Below are 8,284 nucleotides of genomic sequence, written 5' to 3'. Positions count from 1 at the left end.
TTCATGTGTGTTGTATCTGCATTTCCTGTCCAGGACTCAGATCTTGTTGAGGTTATAACTACTGAATAACAATGAGATTTACTAGATTATTGAGTTTCTTATCTGACCATATTGAATAGTTACAGCAGCACATGTCAAGACAAGGCTGAGCGACGAGAAAGTGTTTTTGTGTTTTTGTTTACTCTCATCTGACTCCAGGCCTGACTTGAATGTAACCTTCACTTCTAAAAAAAAAAAAAAAAAAAAAAAAAAAAAAACCTTCAACCTTTTACTGTGCCTCTAGTAGGGACTGGACATTATGATGAATGTAATGATTTCAGTGATCTGTTGTGAAAAGTGGAGCTAATGCAAATTTTTCTTTTTTAATGACTTGTCATTTTTATTTTGAAATATAACAGTGCTGTAAATCAGAAATTAAGAACAGCCTGTTTCCAAACAGAACACACCCGATTACCCATTGGATGTACAAAATGGATGTACATGAACAGCTCTGCCTTAAATTCTACCTTTACAGAGTTAATTATTCAGTTTCTGGTGACATTAAAATATGTAAATTCAATAACATGTTTATTATATATGTCATAATTAAAGGTGGTGTACTGGATATTGGATATATTATATTCAGAGGGTTTTCACAGTTTTAGTCCTCTATTTATATACACGAGGGAGGCAGATTTTTATATAATAATATAGAAAGACCTGAAAATACTATCACTAACAATGGTTATTACTACTTTGTCAAATATTTATTAATATAGTTCTACTTGCTTTGTTGGCATTCTTTCATATATAGAGCAGCAACACTTAGTCCACCAGTTTGCTGATTGACAGAAAATGACTGATTAATCAATTATCAATCAGTTACTTCTTTTTGGACTTCAGGCTGTTGGTCAGAAAAGACATTTGACAGCATCACCTTGGGAAGTTGTGATGGGCAGTTTTCACCATTTTCTGTTATGTTATAGACCCCACCACCAAAAAAAAAAAAAGATTGAGTAAATAACTGCCCTACTTTCATATGCAGCAACTTTGCCAATCTTTCTCCCCCTTTCTCACATTATTGAGAATAATCTGCCATCCAATCACTGATGCCATCTTGGTCCAATCCTTCCATGATTGCAGAAAAGCAGATAACACCTCACAGCCTGAAATCTTCAGGCAACACTGAATCTTCATCCAAAACTGACAAATGTAAAGGTTTCTTTATTTATGTTGATAAGGCAGAGGATGCTTTCTAGCAAGACCATATTAAGGTTTTGATTGTTGCCTAATTAACATGCAAAAGTGCCCTGTTAGCTTACTGAACAAATCAGTAACAAATTTTCCATCTTGCTGCAGATCTCAAACCATCATGCTGAATGGCCAAAACCTTTATTCCTTGAAACAGTATTCATTGCTTCTATCTGCAATCTCCCCTAAAAATTACAATAACCCCCTTTGTTGTAGATGAGTGGCTCTTAAAAGAAATCAATTTTATTAGATTTATTTTCAAATGGTGTTTTGAGTTTCGGTGCACTTCCATCAGAATTTAAATTCAATTTTAAGTGTGTCTGACCTCTTTTCATCCGACCTTGACTATACACATGATTCACTCTTCCTTCAGTATTTCAGCTCATTAAGCACATACAGCAGTTGTAACAGTCACGTGTAAAGTCACAGATTCTTCCTGTATGGGGAAAATGCTGCTGTTTGGAACAAACTGTGACGCACTGTGCGTCCTGTGCGATCTTTGAATGCTGGTCAGATCCAGCATTCACTTTTTCAGTAGCTCGTCTGTTGGATCGGAGTGGTACCGTGCTAGGTTGCCACCTGTGCAATAAGTCAATTTGTGAAATTTCTTCACTACTAAATATTCCACGGTCAAATGTTAGTGGTATTATAACAAAGTGGAAGCGACTGGGGACAACAGAAACTCACCCACGAAGTGGTAGACCACATAAAATCACAGAGTGGGATCAGTGCATGCTGAGGCGCTAAGTGTGCAGAAGTTGCCAACTTTCTCCAGAGTCAATGGCTGCAGACCTCCAAACGTTGTGCGGCTTTCGGATTAGCTCAGGAACAGTGCGTAGAGATCTTCATGGAATGGGTTTCCATGGCCTTATACCTCCAAGTGCAATGCAAAGCGTCGGATGCAGTGGTGTAAAGCATGCAGTCACTGGACACTAGAGCAGTGGAGACGTATTCTCTGGAGTGATGAATCACGCTTCTCTGTCAGGCAATCCAGTTGACGAGTCTGGGTTTGGCGGTTGCCAGGAGAACGGCACTTGCCTGACTGCCTTGTGACAAGTGTAAAGTTGGTGGAGGGGGGATTATGGTGTGGGGTAGTTTTTCAGGGGTTGGGCTCCTTAGTTCCAGTGAAAGACTCTGTTAATGCTTCAGCATACCAAGAAGGAACTGTTAATCAGCATCAGGATACCAAAACATTTTGGACAATTTCATGCACCCAACTTTGTGGAAACGGTTTGGGGATGGCTCCTTCCTGTTCCAACATGACTGCGCACCAGTGCACAAAGCAAGGTCCATAAAGACATGGATGAGCAAGTTTGGTGTGAAGAACTTGCCTGGCCTGCACAGAGTGCTGACCTCAAACCAACAGAACAACTTTGGAATGAATTTAGAGCGGAGACTGCGAGCCAGGCCTTCTCGTCCAACATCTGTGCCTGACCTCACAAATACGCTTCCAGAAGAATGGTCAAAAATTCCCATGACCACACTCCTAAACCTTGTGGACAGCCTTCCCCAGAAGAGCTGAAGATGTTAGAGCTCCATATTAAATCCTACGGATTAAGAATGGGATGTCATAAACCTTCATATGTATGTAAAGGCAGGTGACCCAAAACTTTTGGTAATATAGTGTATATCCCACCCACTGACAGGTGCCATGGTAACAAGATAATCATTGTTATTCACTTCACCTGTTAGGGGTCATAATGTTATGGCTGATCGGTGTATATAATAGGAGGTGTTGATAAGGGACTGAATCTGAGTTTTTAATGTAACCAAGAAACAGCACCCAAGGCTGTTTTTTGTACCCTACCAGGTTCAAGTGCTGCAAGTTAATTTTTCATTTTAATGAATCCCTGAGGAACAAAACAGTTCTATCAATCACCACATTTGTATGGAAAGCCATGGTTTTAATTATTATACTGTTTTGTTTTCTCAGACAAAATAAAGACTTTGTTAGTAATTATTTGGAGCCTTTCCAGGCGTCTAAATGTGATGTTATTAACATGGCGATGTTCGGCATGGCTATATCACAGGATGCATTCCAAATCACCTGTAATGGGTATCCTGGTGGCCGTGGAGTCCTTTCTTGCAGATCATCCCTCCTCTTCCTTCATTTCCTAATTGCTGTCTAAAACATGAAAATAAAAACAACATTACTCAAGGAAATGCTTTTAAAAATTAACATAAACTACTCAAATGGCTGTTGAATGTAAGAACCACATTCCACAGTCTAATGGAACTGCAATCCCCAACTGCAATGTATTAGACAAAGCTTCAGACATGCAAAACAAGAACTTGAATGACACATTTATCAAATTTGTCATAACATTTTTCTTAGAATCAATAGATCAACAGATATTAATAATGTAATCTTATAACACAATATGTTCATAAAATCGCATACGATTGATTATCGCTAACCCCTGCCTGTAATACTTTTACTTTATATATAATTATTAATGTATGTATGTATTATATAATTATTTTGTGTACAGGTGATTATGAAAAAAATCCCATTTGCAACAAGAGCTGCACTAAGTAGACATTTCATTTGGAGACATTAGTATTTACAGCAGCCGCTGTCAGCTGAACTCACAGCTGTGTAGCTAGCCAGAAGGCCTGGCTGGCAGCAGCATACCCATGGGTAATTTGTTTCCAGATGCCTTCAGTGCTCAAGTTAAACTCCATAAGGAGAATAAACATGTTTTTCAACTCTGAATACTCTTGTGGAAATCATTCTCTGAGTTGGTCCAAACAGAACTAAACAGCAAACTTTCAATGTCACTTAAATGCACAAAACACAAGTCTCTTTAAACGTTCCATCAGAAATCTCGATATTCTTCTGAATATCATTTCTTAACCTTGGTAGATAAAGAGTGCCCATTCAACATCACCACCTACAGTTTTGTGATGCATGTAACTGTCGTTCAACTTCAGCAATCATTCAAATCAGATTTCAGTCTTTGCAAACTCTGCGTTGACTTCTAAAATGTCTGGAGTGTTGGGTTGTACACAGAGTCAATATTTATGTAGAGGCTCGCTGCCTCTGGCTGCAGTTGCCTGACCCTGCTTTGCTCTCCGAGGGCTATTTACAATGGCTGGCACTCTGTGGTCCCTGTGCATGCTAACCTGCAACAACTGAGTGAACTCTGGAGCCTGAAACAGATGGGTTTTCTTCCCCCACTGCCTTATTTATTATGCTATCCAAGGTTATTATCCTTCAGGGTCAAGGCAGAGGGTTTTGTCTGCACAGTCAGTCTCTGAGGATGGGTTTATAGATGAAATTCCCCTGAGGCAATAGCTGTCTTCTGTCTTGCCTCAAATTTTTCCATTCAGGTTTGTACCCCCTCTATGAGAATGGTGTTTTTACGTTACAGGTTATGAACTGTGGAGAGCAAACAAAGACAAGTTTCCAATTCATGCTTCCAGATTGTTTGTGTTTGACATCTTCATCTGCCCAGCCTGGCTGACTGTTACTTTAGAGAAAAGAGTATTGTTGCCTTGCTTCATCGATCAGATCTCTTTTCTCTTGTAACCATGGGTCAGAGACTGTCCGTTCCCATAGTGACAGTCAAAACAAGCCTCTGCCAACAGCCATGCAGCGTGAAGCTCAATTTAATGCTGCATCTAAAGAGATGGAGTTGCACTTAAGCCTGAAAATAAAGCTACCGTGTGTAACATAGAGCTGTGGATACCTGTTATCTCATGCTGTGAAGTCAACTATGTCCTATGGACACTAGAATTATCCAATTCCCAAGAAAGAGCTGGACTTCATATTGCTCATGACCGAGTGCAGGTGCACAGTAATCATTTTCACACTGTGTCGTCCCACTAGGTTTGGAGTTTCAGGCTATAGTCAACAATCCTTGTAAATAACAGCTTACTCTTACGGGATCTGCCTGTTTAAACACTATCAGAAAAGTCTGGTTTAAACTAAATGTTGTACCAGAAGTGTTACTGGATCATTTTAATAATGATATTGGGCACACTGTCAAACCAACGGGGTTGTTTTGCACTGAGGAAGTTGAGTTACAGTGGGGTCCAAAAGCATCCCCAAATTAATTTACCAAAACCAAATAACATTATCATTCCTATTATTCAGAAGTGGTTTATTGAGATCCTTAAGAAACAGTTCCACAATTAACAAAATAATGTAATAAATCTTAATATCTTTGACAAACCATTTGGTTAAGTTTTCTCAAATTGTCACATAAAAGCTGCACTAATTATCGGAAGCTGCTGAACCTTATTTATTACAGCTTATTACAAATATATATATATATATAAATATATATATACATATAAGCACAGCAAAAAAAGAAACGGCCTGTTTTCAGGACACTGTTTTTCTGAGATAATTCTGTAAACATCCAAATAACTTTCCAGAACTTGCTTTTTTTATGAATCAAAAACAATCAATGAACATGCACTAAAGACACGTCTCTACTGAAAAAACACCTAAAGAAAGATGCCTGGGGTCCCTGCAAGGAGGCATGAGGACTGCAAATGTGGCCAGGGCAATGAATTGCAAAGTCCATACTGTGAGACGCGTAAGACAGCACTACAGGGAGACAGGAAAGACAGCTGATCATCCTCACAGTGGCAAATCATGCGGAACAACACCTGCACAGGATTGATACATCAGAACATCATCACTGCAGGACAGGGACAGGATGACAAGAACAAATGCCCAAGTTACACCAGGAGCGCACAATCTCTCCATCAGTGCTCAGACTGTCCACGTCCATAACAGACATCACTGGCAACATATGGGCACAAACTCACCTTCGCTGGACCAGACAGGACTGGCAGTGCAAGACAAAAGTGCTCTTGAGTGACGAGGTATTTACTCACCAGGGGTGATGGTCGGACAAATGCTGTGATTTACAGGGAAGACATCCTCCTCCCCCATGTGTTACCCTTGAGGGCTAGGGCCATTCCCCCCCAAAATGTCTGAGAACTCGCATGTGCCTTGGTGGAAGAGTGGGAAAACATCTCACAGCAAGAACTGGCAAATCTGGTGCAGTTGATGAGTTGATGCACTGCAGTACTTTATGCAGTTGGAGGCCACACCAGATACTGACTGTTACTTTTGATTTTGACCTCCCTTTGTTCAGGGACACATTTTTCAATTTCTGTTTGTCACATGTCTGTGAAACTTAATTCAGTTTATTTACTAGTCTTAGTTGATGAATCTTTCATACTAATATTTACACGTGTTGAGTTTGCTGAAAATAAAAGCAGTTGAAAGTTATACATATATATACACACTACCAGGCAAAAGTTTTAGAACAGACCAATTTTTCTAGTTTGAATTGAAATATAAGAAATTCAAATCCAGTGAAAAACCTTAAATGGTTAAAAAGTTAAAATCGTTTACATTGTCACCAAAACAGACAATGTCAGATATAGAAAAATAACAATTATATGGTTTGTATGTGTACGGTGCCTTTCTAGTCTTTGCGACCACTCACACTTTATACTACGTCACATTCACTTATTCACACACTGGCAGCAGAGGCTAAGGTGCCAACTGCACATCAGAAAAGAAATAACATTCATACAAAGATGGCAACGCCTCCAGGATAAGTGTCTTGCCCAAGGAAACTTCGACACACAGGCTGGAGGAGCCAGGGATCATACTGCCGACCCTCCTGTTAGCGGACGACCGCTCTACCTCCTGAGCCACACCTGCCCGTTAGGGAGGTTTGTACATTAATTCACTGTGGGATCAACCAATGACCAATTTTCCTCCCTTCCTTCATTAATTGCCTTTTTAGTTACAATATTGTACAAATAAAGCTTCTTTTATTAACGCAGGCTGTTCCAACTTGTTTACAAACTGGAAAAGCTGTAGAAATTCGTTTTTGCATTAACTTTCAAGGCTTCATAGGGGCTTTTGACCGGTAGAGTGTGTGTGTATGTATGTCTATATAGCTTGTATATACTTTAATATGTGTATTGTGAAAAGGGGTCTCTCATAGTGACAAACCTACAGAGAATTATCACCCTAATCTGCTGTTCTCTCTATGAAGTGTTTTAGCATTTTTCAGCTCATTGTTTTGGTTTTCTTTTCTGTTTTGGTTCACTCACCCATCTCATCAACTATTTACATCATGAAAAGCTCTGGTAAATTAATTGAACTCTGCTAATCAGCATCAAACAGTACACAGACAAAGTTAGCAACTCAAGCTGGTGAACACCAAAAAACGCCAAAAACTGAGGGACAAGGAAAGTGAATATGGGACTTTCACAACTCCAAATGCATGATTATGCGGTTCCATGTTGATTGCCACACATTGACCCCCCAAAAAGGGGTGGGGATCTATAAGATGCTCTAAAGATGCGGCATATTATGCCACATCAAGATTCTGAACATTGTGAAAAAAAAGGTGAATGTTTCAGCCATAAGACCATTTTAGCACAACTCACCGACCACGTCACTCTGCAGACTTAAGTGGGCTTTACTTTGTCCTTTTTGTCAGCATCTGACAGATTGGGAGAATGTTGACAGGCAGAAAGTGTTTCCCCTAGTTGGATGTTGTCAAGCCGTCTCTGAATGAATATATGCACACTGTGTACTGCTCTTTCAATAACTGCCTGACTAAATTTGTATGTCTGCGTCTGCATACAAAGCTGCTTTCACACACAGGCCCACAAATATGTAACGTGTAATTACGCTGCTAAGGTGTTTGCGACGTTTATTCAATGGTCTCCACATTTATGGTTGCATAGATGGTTTTGTGCAGTAATTGGCATCTTACACACAAGACTAGACAAGGGTATTGGTCACTTGTGATTGGCTCTAAAAAAAAGCCCTAGCTTGTTTTTAGGTAAGAGAATTGCAATCTTCTGAGTGCTTTACCTGAGAGTTTCGAGACACGGTAGCAGATTTCCAAAATCATACCTTATTCCTGAGCCAGTAAATTGCTGGAGCATGCATGGGGCAGATTAACTGACCTGGTATGATGCCAATGAACAATTTTAGAGACACACTTTAAAGCACACTGGGAAATGGGTCCACAGATGCAAAGCCAGCTTGACGGACGCAATATAC

Source organism: Micropterus salmoides, unplaced genomic scaffold, assembly GCF_014851395.1.
Source record: "Micropterus salmoides isolate LMB-PRFRI ecotype aquatic unplaced genomic scaffold, ASM1485139v1 Ms_hic_scaffold_14, whole genome shotgun sequence".
Taxonomy (NCBI): Eukaryota; Metazoa; Chordata; class Actinopteri; order Centrarchiformes; family Centrarchidae; genus Micropterus; species Micropterus salmoides.
This window is presented reverse-complemented; position numbering follows the sequence as displayed.